The 14,322-nt window shown below is 36.1% G+C and overlaps 2 long non-coding RNA genes across 3 annotated transcripts in view; both read left to right on the top strand.

Moving 5' to 3' along the window:
- The window catches only part of LOC137857015 (uncharacterized), a 345,336-nt gene that overhangs the window by 106,252 nt on the left and 224,762 nt on the right, over positions 1-14,322 (top strand). The window lies entirely within an intron of this gene.
- LOC137857010 (uncharacterized) overlaps positions 4,684-14,322 on the top strand; it is a 35,395-nt gene continuing 25,756 nt past the window's right edge. Inside the window, exon 1 of one of the 2 annotated variants that reach the window (XR_011096924.1) lies at positions 4,684-5,005. This is a non-coding gene — a long non-coding RNA (uncharacterized lncRNA). The remainder of the gene's footprint in view (positions 5,006-14,322) is intronic. The other variant, XR_011096923.1, reaches the window with a different exon arrangement.

Genomic DNA, 14,322 nt, shown 5'->3' with positions numbered 1-14,322 from the left:
ATCTAGAATGGGCAAGTGATAAAATTTCTAAGGATTTATTCTTTCCTTTTCTTATACAAGTACTTGGTTTTGTGGATATGATCTGAACTTTTGTTTTCAAAAGCACGTGTAAATGTTTGAATCCATTGTAACTGTTTTAAAAAGTTGATTTAGATATTTCTTTTATTCATTTTGTTACTGATCTGACAATAATCTTGAAAACTATATTAGTAAATTTTAAATATATGCTTGATGTTTTCCTTCCTTTCCTACTTTTCTTTCATTTGAGACTATCTTTACATCTAATTTCAAGTTACACTGAGTGAAAAGCAAAGCTATATCTGATAGTATGGTGCCTCCTATAAGTACAACACAAGACTTTCTAAAGACTTCCAACAAGTCAAAATAAGTAGTGGCTCCAAAAAAAGGAGTTGTGTAAGCTTTCTTTGGAAGATGAAAATGTTCTGGTTATGAATTTTGCTTTAAAAATGGATTCTCTGTTCTCCTCTTATGCAACATGGTCTATTCTGTTGCTCTGTATGTCTAAATATGCTTGACTTTTAAATGAAGTGTAAGGGAAATCCATACTCACCTAATGGATTCTGCATGCTTGTGTGTTTCTTCTTGGCCAGCAAAATAATAATACTTGGTATTTATAACATCATCTAATCATCAGGTTTCAAGAACACTTTTCAGATACTTCTAAACAAAACTTTTGCAACAGAGGTAAGCAATGTGTGTTTCCTTGTACTCACACATGGCAGACAACCAAAGCATATAAAGTTTGGCTATGTTAAAAATTCATCTCACTTATAAACATATTTTGAAAAGAACTGTACATAGTCTGTGCTCTCACATGGCATCCCGCTTATAGTAGCTGTTGAGCACTGCGTGCTTTTGAAACTATAGCTACTAGTTATAAAAATAAATGGAAATTGAGATCTTTTGAAGTCAGTCGAGGCTCTTGAGCACATTAGACCCAAAACTCCCTGTAAAATATGTTAAAGTAAAACCACAAGACCTAGTTCCTATCCCCAAGCATATTTTTTTCAGAGAGGATTTCAAAAATCTTCACCCTCTGTGGGTCAAAGAAATATAGTTGTGCATTTGTGATAACGTGAATTGTTCAACATGGTTCTGTCTCCAGAAAACATCTCTGCATCCAAATACAGTGCGTGAATCTGTTTTAGATAGTACTTGCAACATGGCAAGAAAAGTTTCCAACAGAATTCAACAGAACAGCCAAATAACTTCTGCCCTTATGAAAACACAAACCTTCTTTTTGAGAATGGAGTGCACTTGATACTAGATATACTACATGATAACAAGCTACTTGATTTCTAATGCAGTTAGAATTTTATTTTATTTATTTATTTTATTTTATTTTATTTTATTTTATTTTATTTTATTTTATTTTATTTTATTTTATTTTATTTTATTTTATTTTATTATTTTTTTGCTGTTGTTGTTGACACATTCCTGGACAGACTACAAAATCACAGAGACGGGTCAGAGTGTATTCCAGTACTCCAGTGTCTGGGAGATGGCAAGAAGACATTTAAGCCTCCAGAGTCATATGTATATATGTGTGTATATATTCTCTGCCAGCCTTCAAACACAGAAGTCTTGTTTGAGTCTGCTTTGAAGCATTTGCCATGGGTAATTTAAGCCAATAGAAGGAAAAATGTTAAATAACAGAAAATCATATTGGAGTAACATATGCAAAATAATCAGTTACATTTGAAAACAGCTATTATTGTAATTTTTATGAAGAACAAATACAAAAGTAAATGAGATTTAGTTTTGAAACTCTATTATGTTAGTTGTATCTTTATGTCCAGTAATTTGAATGTTTTTACAGTCTCCAAAGCATTTATCATTATTATCCAACTTTAAGATTGTTTGTATCAAAAGTCATTTTATTAGATTTGTTATGTTTCAAGATGTTCTGCATTATTTTGCTCAAAGTATTATTCTACGTTGGCCAAGGGAGACTGAAAAAAAACTACACTGAGAACAGAAAAACACTAAGCCTGATAACATAAGATTGCAATGTTAACAGCACTTTCTCAAAGGACATCGACATCTCAGCTTTTTCTCCTTTCCCTTCTCTCCTTTATTGTCTCTCAAGCCTAACTAATTCCTAATTTTATGGTACTAAATATCTACAAAATATTATGTAAAGTCTTTGTTATATTTGAGTATTGGAAACTTTGAAGGAAAATGACACAGAATTAAAAATCTTAAAGAATCTTTCACAGAAAAGGAGCAGAAGAAGAGTAGAGTGGAAGCTGGACAATTTTAACTTAAGTAAAGATTTTAGGAAAAATACAGATTATTTTTCCCTGAAAATGGAATTCAGTCAGGAATATAGTGTTCTGATGAAAATTAGTGTTCATTTAAAGAACTCTGCACTGCATTTGTTCCATTATACCTAATAGCATACAATCTCTTAGTATTTTAATAAATATTTTATTCTAAAATATTGTTTTCAGATTTCCATGGGTAAAATTCTGCAGCCTTTACTGGCTCTATTTTAGACAGTAAAAGTGAAATTTTAAATTGGGAGTTTGAGGTGGGTTCTAGAAGGATTTCTACTTTGAGGTGGGTCTCTGAAAGGATTTCTACTTAAAAGGTATGATAGGAGTTCTTCTCAGAGTTAGCCCTAAAATAAACCCCTTTTTTCTCCTCTCTTGGGGGGAGATAGCCAAAATCTGAGAGGTCTGTAACTACTGATTTCTGAGAGGTCTGTAACTACTTTTCATGTTCATTTTACTCTTTTATGTTCTCCTGGTATAAGTAGTAGGAGATTTTTATTTTCTGAGACATATTTTCCTGCTCTAATGCAGTATAGTGGTCCCAAAGGCCACAATTGCAAAAGTAGCATTACTGAGTGACAGTTTTCATAACCAACTGTGAAAATAAATAAGAACTTTCAAGAGCAAAAATGCAGTGGAAGTTCCAAAGGGGTCTTGGTAAATAGCATTATTCATGGCCAGGTACAACGTTTTATATTACTTTCCATTACTTTTCTAAGACCAAACTGTTCTAATTGTCTGGGTAGACTTTTTTTTTTTTTCTTCCAGCTGAGGCAAAAAAAAAATAACCAAAAAATTTCACCATTCTTTTAGTTAGGAAAAGCACAAAAAAAAAAATAACTTGGAGTTGTGTTCCATTGCTACTGTAAACAAAGCAGCAATTGGGGAAAAATAAAATAAAGAACCCTTCTAAAGAAATGCTGTAGAGAATGGTTCATTGTCAGCACCAGGCTACATTTCAAATGAATGACAGATTTTGGAAGAGATGTGGCGTAACACCCCTTTTCTACAGTGTGCTCTCTGCAGCTGGCAGGGGGAGTGCCCTCATCTGCTTACTATTCACTTTCACTGTTAGGATTGCTGTAAATTGGCTATAAGAATGTGGTAAACTATCTGTCATTGACATGTTTGTATGCTACAGATATATTTAAGTTTACTGCTTTTCTACACACCATGGCTATACAAAAATCTTTTACTTGGTTATCCAATATTTTCATGTCTGTCATATACTTAAGACACACACATATAACTTTATATCATATATAAATTTATTTCATAACAGAGAAATGACCTCTTTGTCATGCTTTTTTGATGTTTGTGACAAGACAGACAATAAATGCATTAATCCTTAAAGGAGAGAATTATTTTCCCAATAAAGATACTTAGCAATCTTAGAAAAGAAGATTTTTTTTTTCCTCTCAATAGAAATAATCACTTTAAAAAATCCAAATATCAATAATACAAATTATTGTTTTATTTTTAATATTTCAATGTTTTTAAGGGCAGAACAATTTTAAAGATTTGTCTGATTTTAAATCAGTTTCTGAAATGCAGCATCTCCTTACAAAATCTCCTCCATTAGTCAGAAATCTCTCCTTAATACAGTGAACTAAAGTCTAAATTCCCCATCCACCTCACCTTCCAAGTCCTTATTCTATCCACCTAACCTTCTGCTTCTTGTCTGTCAACTTCTTCGTCTTCCTCAGCTGTAGCAGTGACTTTATGCTTTCCTCACAATTAAATTTTAACAGAATGGCATTCAGACCAAGTTCATTTGATTTGTTTCTATCCACTGCATATATAGAATTTACAGGCTCATTTACAGGCTCATTTTTGAGATAGTTTCATTTCCTAGAATGTGATCTATTGATCTTCTTTGGGGTTGTTTTTCTCTTACACAGTCACCGTGTTAGAAAAGAAGAAAAGCAAACAATCCACACCATCATCCCAGTAGGGCACTTTGCAGTCCGTAAGGCCTTAGGCAGGGTTATGAGGAAAGACATGCCTGTCATACATCAAAACCTTGTAGACTGTTTCTGTGATCCATCTTTAACCTACATTTTCCTAGAAAAGTCACATAAGTAAACTGCAGGGTTTAGAAGACAGTATATGCAGCTTTTGGAAATGTTTGAGTATGACATACTATTACTATATACAACTGCACATATTACAAAGATAAGCTGAGACTATGAAATTTCATCCATTTTTGGTTGGAATGTTTATTATAGTTTTTGCAATGAGATTCCTGTTAGTGATGACCAGTTGTAGCTAAAAAAAACAGGTATTTCAGATATTTCCTTTAAAACTTAACTACAAAACTGCAGAATTCATTATGTTGGTATGTTTAGGAGATTATACTCTTCTCATTCCACACGACATCCCTAAACCATCTCATTTTTCACAATACACAGAAACACAAGTTGAGTATACACCTCCTGTATTTTCTGATTTGTTTTGTGTTGGTTGTTTTGTGTGTGTGCATGTGTGTATGTGGTTAACTGTAAAAGAGATTTTATATTGCTTCAGTTCTCCTAATTTATAAAAATGTATAAATCTTTTCCAGAGATAACTTTAAATAAATTTAGTATTTGTGAATTGTTTGGTATCTCTGACAGAAATGTACCTATCATTTTTCCTTCAGAGAACAGAAGCAAAACAGATCGATCAACTCAAGCTATTGCTTATGATGATTCATCCAGCCACACAAGGTAACACAAGATTTGTTTTATGATTACAGTTCATGGAATATTCTACAGAACCTTTTCCTGTAGTAGTATTGCTAACCCCATAACTTTTGCTGGGACCATAGCATATGTTTCAGAAAAATGTCCTGGATTGTGTACTACTCCAATTGCCAATAGTGCAGTTGTGTATCAACATGGCATAGCATACCACCATATGGACATAGTCTTTTTACACATCTACTTATAGTTGATCATATTATTCTAGAGAGATCTCCATATTAATGCAGCTAAACTCTATCATAATACCTGAGTTAGTTCATTCAAAGACTGCTTAAGCCTTTTTCAGAAATCATACAGCAATTACCATGTAAAAATACTTCAAGAAAGGGATAGTTGCAATTTTTTTTTAAGGAAGGTTACTTGATCTTTTGTCATTTATAGCTGTAATTTTTTAGGAAAATCCAGGGAATGCCATCCTAGATTACTGATAAATGTTGTCCTTGGCAAGTTTCTGGAAGAATGATGGAATGTATATAATTATGTGTTTTATCATATAAATATTTTTTAAACCCTGAAATACTACTACTAGTCCAGATCTCTTTAAAACTTTCCTGTTTGATGACTCACAGAAAGCTTCAATTTAGCTGTTCAGAAATTTTCACTGTTGTAACACTAATTCCAGCGGGTACTGTACCTACTTTGAGCTGAATTAAATTTTGGGCTAACTGCCTCTCTATAAACTTTTTATAATTTAGCTGGATTTTCTCCACAAATTAATCTGTTTCATGCAATAGAAGGTCCTGATACAAACTATTTTGTTTCTGGAACTTCAGTGACATAAAATATTTGCAAATCTGTCTCCCAGCACAGAAGAATTCAGTGTCATGGGCCTCCAAAAGAGGCAGCTGTAAAATTTTTATTTTTTATTTATTTTTTATCTTCATACCTAAGTATAATATGCTGGTGTTAGAGCTCATAATAACTGTTATGACTTATCAAGGGGTCACCTGATGCTATCTTAAACTATTCTTCTGAGACTTACTGGTCCTGTGAATGGATAGATATGGGGGAAAGAGGGAAATAAAAGTGTGGCAGCACATCCAGTTTTGCATATTACAGTTTCTTAGGGTAACAGATTCTTACTGTCAATTAAGATATCATTAAGTTAATTAATAATCAATGTCAATTAAGATATTTCTTACCTTAAGTGATGTGTATTATTGTTGTGTTGTTTTTTTTTTTTTGATTTGAAGATGTTTGTTCCTTCCAGAAAAAAGCTAGATTCATGCTATGCTAAACGTACAAACCTTTGTTGTGTGTATTAGAAATGATGAGGATAACTTAGAAGTAATTCTAGTGAATGAATGGCATTGTATCAGAGTAAAACCAGAGTGAATTCTGAATCAGGCTATTTGGAACAAGTAAACACTGTATGTCAATTTGTAGCCCAGATTGCACATTTCTACCTCCTGAGTATCTCTGGCAGCTATCTTTGTGTTTGCTGCTCTCCAATCAGCATCAGCAAATGTAACCACTTAAACTTAATCCTACTGTCCAGATCAGTTATACAGATAAAAGGCAGTAGAGATCTGAGTCTTAATCCATGTGGGACACACTTAATGCTTCCCTCAGAGTGGACATGGTTTCACTTACCAGCATTGTCTGTTTTCTATTTCTTACACTAGTTCTTTATCTATTTCTGTGTCTCATAAAGAGTACTTGCAAGCTTCTATCTTAGGCAGGTATCAATTATATCGAATTAAGCACAGGCTGTTGAAAATTCAAATGCTCATAGCATATGTACTGTCATTTTCAACACTGTTGGTCTTGCTTTGAATTGGAGGCGAAGTGTAATAGGCAGCAGTTTTCATTCATAGTTACAATACTGTTTATTTCTTACTTCATTAGGAAAAAAACAGAAGTCAGATTAGCTGCAAAGTACAAAAACTATTTGTCAGGAATTAGAGATATACGGAAACTGTGAAAGTCCTGCATACAACCCTGCAGATGCTTATTAGCAAAAGCTGGTATCTGTGACTAAAGCTCAAATCCAGAGTGCAGCAATTCTTAGTAAGCCATCTTGCTGGATGAAAGCTCCATGAGAAACAAGCAGGTGAGATTCAGGGTGGGAAAAGTTGTTCTAGAAGGTGCTCCAGAGACTGGGTACACTTTAGTTACGTCATACATTACCAAGAAAAATTTGATTAAGTGCTGGTCTTTTGTCTTACAAAAAAAAAAAAAAATTAGGGCTGTCTGTCTGCTTAAGTTGTTTCGAAAGGTGCAGGTCCACTGCAGTGCTTTTGTCTGCTGTCTTCAGCTATTCCTAATCGGAGGATGCTGTTTTACCTTCACTCGTCAGAAAGGAGAACAGAAAACCAAAACCAGTACCTTGCATATGTGTACCTTCCCCTGTTTGATGGTCACTTAACTCACCTTCTTTCTTATTTATTGGTATTAACCATAAGAAGCTGAAGTAACTTGCACTATTTTTTCCTACATAGCATTTTAATGACTTCATGATTGTGTAACTTTTGATCACATTTCACAGAATCACAGAATCACAGAATTTCTAGGTTGGAAGAGACCTCAAGATCATCGAGTCCAACCTCTGACCTAACGCTAACAGTCCCCACTAAACCATATCCCTAAGCTCTATATCTAAGCGTCTTTTAAAGACTTCCAGGGATGGTGACTCCACCACTTCCCTGGGCAGCCTGTCCCAGTGTCTAACAACCCTTTCAGTAAAGAAGTTCTTCCTAACATCTAACCTAAAACTCCCCTGGTGCAACTTAAGCCCATTCCCCCTCGTCCTGTCACCAGGCACGTGGGAGAACAGGCCAACCCCCACCTCACTACAGCCTCCTTTGAGGTATCTGTAGAGAGCAATAAGGTCACCCCTGAGCCTCCTCTTCTCCAGGCTGAACAATCCCAGCTCCTTCAGCCGCTCCTTGTAGGACTTGTTCTCCAGGCCCCTCACCAGCTTTGTCGCCCTTCTCTGGACCCGCTCAAGCACCTCGATGTCCTTCTTGTAGCGAGGGGCCCAAAACTGAACACAGTACTCGAGGTGCGGCCTCACCAGAGCCGAGTACAGGGGGACGATCACCTCCCTAGCCCTGCTGGTCACACTTTTTCTGATACAAGCCAGGTTGCCGTTGGCCTTCTTGGCCACCTGAGCACACTGCTGGCTCATATTCAGCCAACTGTCCAGCATCACTCCCAGGTCTTTCTTAGGCATTCTATGAAGAACAATTCAAGATGGATATTGTATAAAGGTAGGTTTTGGCATAAGGTGTTATTTTCCTTCCATTTTGTTCTGGAGATACCAAAATAAGCACAAACCTTTAAGACACATGAGAAAAGAAAAAAGATTAAAACAAAAACAAAAACAAAAACAAAAACAAAAACAAAACAAAACAAAAAACTGACTGCTTTACATTTGGTCACCAGTTCAGCTTTGCAGTTCTAATTTTATCCCAGTAATTTTTGACTATCCAATTTTTGCTCAGAAAGCACAGGACACTCTGTAGCAAACCCATGGCTTATATCAAAGTATTCATCTTATATAGTATCTTGAAAATCTGATTCCTATAAAAGCAAAATCATTACAGAGATTCAAATGCTATGAGGATAGAACCAAGAGCACACAGAGGTTGTTTTCCATAGAAGCATAAAAGGGTTTTAAATCAATTTCAAAGTTCAATACCCTCCAAGGGAGTGTAATGAAGGAAGTACATGCAGTAACTCTGCTTTGCCTCAGAATATTATGTTAGTTTGCTGCTTCACTTTGGAGACTTCAGCCTTGCAGGTTCTAGATGGGTAACTAACTGGAGTACAATATGGAAACACCTGAGAAGGTCACAGTAGATTAGACTGTTCTGCCTTCCTAAATTTTCACCAGATACACTTGGTTCTTATGGTCAATGAATAACACCTTTTAAAATGACTTAATTATCCAACAAGGACAGGAAATAAGATGAATTATAGATATACAGTTCACACATTCAGCTCATTCAGCTATGACCAGGTAGTTGTTTCTTATAACTTTCCTAAGCTTTTGTTCCAGCTTTTTCAAAGGCAGTAAAACAGGGATACTGCAGGTGGCAGGGGTGGTAGAGAAATAGTTTGAGTTTAAAATAAATGATTTAAAATCATTTTTGTCCAAAATTTTGGGCAGGGGAAGGAAGATAAATGGAGATTTTTACCAAGATGCTTTGAAGATATTTTGCTGTTTGAAATGTCAGAAGGAATTCTATTAGAGGCACTATGAAGTAAAGGCATTCTAAAGTGGTACAGAAAACATAAAGAAGTGCAACTTATTGCAGACAGGTTAAAAAGCAGGCTACAGTTCAGTATATTAAAATTAATGAGAAATATTCCTTGTTTACTATGTATGCCACTGTGTACCAATAAACACGTTATTAGGAATTCTAGCAATTCATTGGCTTTTATTCATAGTACTCACCTTAATAAATATAAAGCATTAAATGCCTTCAGTTAGGTGGTGATGCTAAGCTAACAGCCTAAAAATTTTATGAAATATTGCTTTGTGGGAAATTAGTCAGCACACACATAACTGTTATCCCTCTTTTTTAAATACTCTACTAGTATTATTTTTTTAACATGAAATAACTTTCTTATTAATCAGAAATTAAATGCTTATCAGAGATAGTTAATCTGAAATGTTATTGATTCACCTAGCTAAAATCAAACTCCATCCTTTCCAGTGGCTAAGAAATCTAATTACCATATTTTAAAAACATTCTAGTCAATTTAATTTTATAGTAGTGCTGAATTGCCTTCTCTTTTCTTATCTTCATTTTCTACTTTGGCCTCACTGTTCTTTGTCTTTTACCTGGCAGTCAAGGTAACACAGCAGCTGTAGGTATGAATTCTTTGCCAAGTTTCTTCACAAAACAAAACAAAACAAAACCAAACCACTACTTTTAATCTCTGCTGTTAATATATATCACCAGGAATACCTGTGGGGTATAAATATGTCAGCTTTGAGCATGTCTATAAAAATAGATAATGAAGCTGAGCTGCTCACACAGCTATATCACAAAAAATGGTTCATTAATTGCTTGAGGAATAAACTGTATCTTGAAGGCAGGTATCCTTTCTCTTGGTATGAATCAGTTATTGCATATATCATTTTTATATTAAACATTTTTTTTTTGTTGTGCATTCACACTACTTTGTTCCATTTAAAGATGTGTTTAATATTGCAGGGAAAAATGAAAAGAAACAAAAAAAAGTGGATTTAAGTTCACATTAGGAATTTAAATCTTCTTCTCCACAAGTTTAGTGACTCTGACTAATTATGGAACAAGTCAGCACAATGCAGACAGAAAGTTTGATTCATTCTCAATACACATATCTCCATCAAATCAAGAAGATTTTCAGATTACATTTTGGATTCTCCTTAATATTTATTTTTTATTTTTATTTTTTAATTTAAAAATATCTGGAAAGAAAGAATATATCTTTTCATGTAACTTCAGTGGAAGTTGAGTGCAATCCTTAGAGACAATGCAATTAGTCATCTAAGTAGTGCTTAAGCACTATTTATATTAATTATTAGTTCTTAAATGCTGTTTACATTCAAATTTATTGTTTGATCTTATGAAATTGATCATGTTGTATATACGCAGAAATTGTTACTTATTTATAAAATTAACTATGGAAATACTGAAAGCTTGCAAGATTTGATTCTTTCACAGTCAGATGAGAGTATTCCTGGCATGGACAGAAGATTTAAAACAAGGAAGAAAGAAAAAAAAAGCTCAAAAAGAAACTTAGCTAGATAAAAACTGGCTAAAAAGTAAGGGAGCTGTACTATATTTTGCCTTAAATCAGAGAAACTTTCAGACACCTATTTTAATCAGCCATCAATCTTGGTGTTTTTTGGGGTGGAAAACCATGATTAATGTTAAATGTGAGTTAGTATGAGAATCCTAAATTAGCATTCATCAGAAAACAGTAGTAGAATATGGGAAGACTCTTCTGGAAAGAATTAAACTCTTACTCTTCAGCAGTCCAATGAGAATATTATTTCTTATTTCTGAAGGATTCTGTGGACCGCTTTTCATTGAAACAAAAACAGAGCAGGGAGGTTGTAGTTTAATTGAAGACTCTCTTAAACCTATGGTCAAAATTTAAATCTAGTGGGCAACACTGATATTTTTTAAACCTGAAGGACACAGAAGATCACCTTTTTCACATTTTGTGAGATGCATAGGTATATATACACATAAATAGGCACATGCACACAAATGTATATTCTATATGTGGCTGTGCACTGACAAACGAAATAAGGAATACATGCTTATGAGAACTACATCTAGGACTTTCTTCAAAATGAAAACATTTTCAGAAAGCTGACATTGTGAGATAGTGGGGGTGAGGTTTGAGCAAACAGTATTGAGAGAGAAGTGCTTGCTGACAGGTTGACAAAAGTACTTATAGCCTTTTCTTTAATAGGGGAGAGGTTAGGCACTATACCACCACAGCAGACAAGACCTTGGGGTATTACACAGCTATCCATTCGCAGCTTTCACAGTGATGAATGAGGTCTTAGCAGATGCTTTGCAGAGAACTGGAGAGAGAGAGAAGCAGAAAGGAGGAGATTTCTCATATGTCTGCCCTTTTCCCCCCTTAGATTGTGTGAGGCAGGTGATTAAAAGATAAAGGTTTGGGACATCTAATGAAACCCATCTGCTCCTACTCTCTGCTGTCAAATGAGAGAAGCACTCAGAAACTTGAGGAACATGAATAGTTGGTTTAATCAGAAGTTAGACTCAAGCAGAAATATTCTTGTAAAAGCACTTAAGGGCTTCAAGGACAATACTGCTGTTCACAATGGAGTTTTAGATTTATGGATATAACTTACTTAACTGATGCTCAGACTTCAAAACATCTTTAGTAACATTAAGCAAAATTAGGTATACAGTACCTTGTGATAGATTAGAGCATGAGGAAAAATAAATAAAAATTGTCTCAAGATAGTTACCTGAAGGGGAACTAATTCAATAGTTCTCCTCTATGATGCTTCTTGAAGGTCCTTGCAAAGCAATTAACACTGGCTAAAACCATCTGGAACAGGTCTATTTCTGTTTGGTGATAATAAGCCTCATTCAGAAGATTACTAAGAATGAAATACATGTTTTAACTCAAAATGTTTTTTTCCAAATCTTTCATAATAAACAGAAGAAAAACCTAACACTATAGGCTGGTATTATCAACCCCTTTGCCAGCTAGGATGAGACCTTTACAAAATGAACTATTTTTTTTCTTGTGTGTGTACGTGGTTTTTTTGTTGGTGTTGTTTGTTTGCTTGTTTGTTTGTTTCAAGGTAAAAAAAAAAAACAACACATACATAAAAAGTATATAAAACACACTCTGGGGAAACTGAGAAGTTTAGGCTTTATATAGATCTGCTCCACAATAATGCAAAGTTCTAATTTTACTGGGCTGTGAACAGAAAATGATAAGCAACCTTTCAGGTGAAATGGCTGCTGTAGTCTGTTCATGTTCATGCATGAGTGCTAGTCCAGTGAGACCTGGCCATTTCCAACATCCCCAGTGAAAGGCTGCCTGGCATTGCAGCAGAGTTTTGTCTGTCTTTCACCTATTTTTATTGTATTGCTTTTTCAAATCATTGCTGGTATGTCAGCTACAGTCCAAAGAAATTCAGCAGTATTTTAAGATGTGCACATTTGCAGTATTGAATCTATTTATGGAGACAGTATATAGTCATTCTCCCTAATCTTCCTCTGATTTTCTATGCAAATACTGCCAGGCTCACTCAAGGCCATAGGATTTAGTTACTCACTTGACTGAAAAGCATGTCAATGCAAATTCAGGCTGATAAACCAGCATGCAAATCTCAAGGGCTTCAGCAAGTTATAATTCAGCCACAGTATTAACAAAACAAGATAGCAATTATGCAAGGAATCAGCTGAAAGGTTATTTTTAATTTTAAATTTCTGCCTCCTTACAGCTGGGTGTTGGAAATAAAAAGCAACACAGGGCATGTTTCCCCATTAGCCAGGCCCTCAGAAAGTAGGCAACATACTGTACTGCACATTACTCTGTGTGCTCTTCACAGTAAATTTATCAGTGTTAGCCCTGAAAGTAAATGGGTTTCTGGTGTAATTTAACATTCATTTTAATATTAGTATATAAAATGCTTTTGACTTTGGATACTGATGGGCAAACTACTGCTGACTGTACAGAGGCAGGGCTGTGTGCAAAAGTGGAGACATTGAAAGGGCTTTGCTGGTAGCCACCAGTCCTCACTTCCAGGACTGCCTTGTTCTGAGCTCAGACCTCATCCATGAATTCAGAATCACAGAATCGCAGAACTGAAGGCGTTGGAAGGGACCCTAAAAGATCATTGGGTCCAACCCCCCTGTCAAAGCAGGTTCCTTAGAGCAGGCTGCCCAGGTAGGCGTCCAGACAGGCCTTAAATATCTCCAGAGAAGGAGACTCCACAACCTCCCATGGCAGCCTGTTCCAATGCTCCATCATCCTCACCGTGAAGAAGTTCTTTCGCATGTCAGTGCGGAACTTCCTGTGCTCTATCTTATGACCATTACTCCTTGTCCTGTCCCCGCAAACCACTGAAAAGAGGTTGGCCCAATCCTTTTGTCTCCCACACCTCAGGTATTTATACACATTGATGAGATCCCCTCTCAGTCTTCTCTTCTCCAGGATGAACAGACCCAGGTCTCTCAGCCTTTCCTCATAAGGAAGATGCTCCAGGCCCTGTATCATCTTTGTGGCCCACCACTGGACTCTTTCCAGGAGACCCCTGTCTTTTTTTGTATCAGAGATCCCAGAACTGGACACAGTACTCTAGGTGAGGCCTGAGCAGGGCAGAATAGAGGGGGAGGATCATATCCCTTGACCTTCTGGCCACCCTCCTTTGAATGCATGCCAGGATCCCATTGGCCCTCTTTGCCACCAGGGCACACTGCTGGCTCATGGTCAACCTGTCGTCCACCAGGACCCCCATGTCCTTTTCATCAGAGCTTCTCTCCAGCAGGTCGTCCCACAGCCTGTACTGAGACTTCAGGTTGTTCCTTCCCAGGCGCAGGACTTTACACGTGCTCTTACTAAACCTCATTTGGTTTCTTCCTGCCCATCTCTCCAGCCAGTCCAGGTCTGGCTGAATGGCAGCACAGCCTTCTGGCATGTCAGCCACTCCTCCCAGCTTTGTGTCATCAGCATACTTGCTGTGGGCAGACACTATTCCCTCATCAAGGTCGTCGATCAAGATGTTGAACAAGACTGGACCCAGCACCGACCCCTGGGGAACACCACTAGTCACAGGTCTCCAA

The sequence above is a fragment of the Anas acuta genome, chromosome 5 (assembly GCF_963932015.1).
Source record: "Anas acuta chromosome 5, bAnaAcu1.1, whole genome shotgun sequence".
Taxonomy (NCBI): Eukaryota; Metazoa; Chordata; class Aves; order Anseriformes; family Anatidae; genus Anas; species Anas acuta.
Note: the sequence above shows the minus strand (reverse complement) of the source record. Positions and strands in the feature narration are given on the sequence as shown.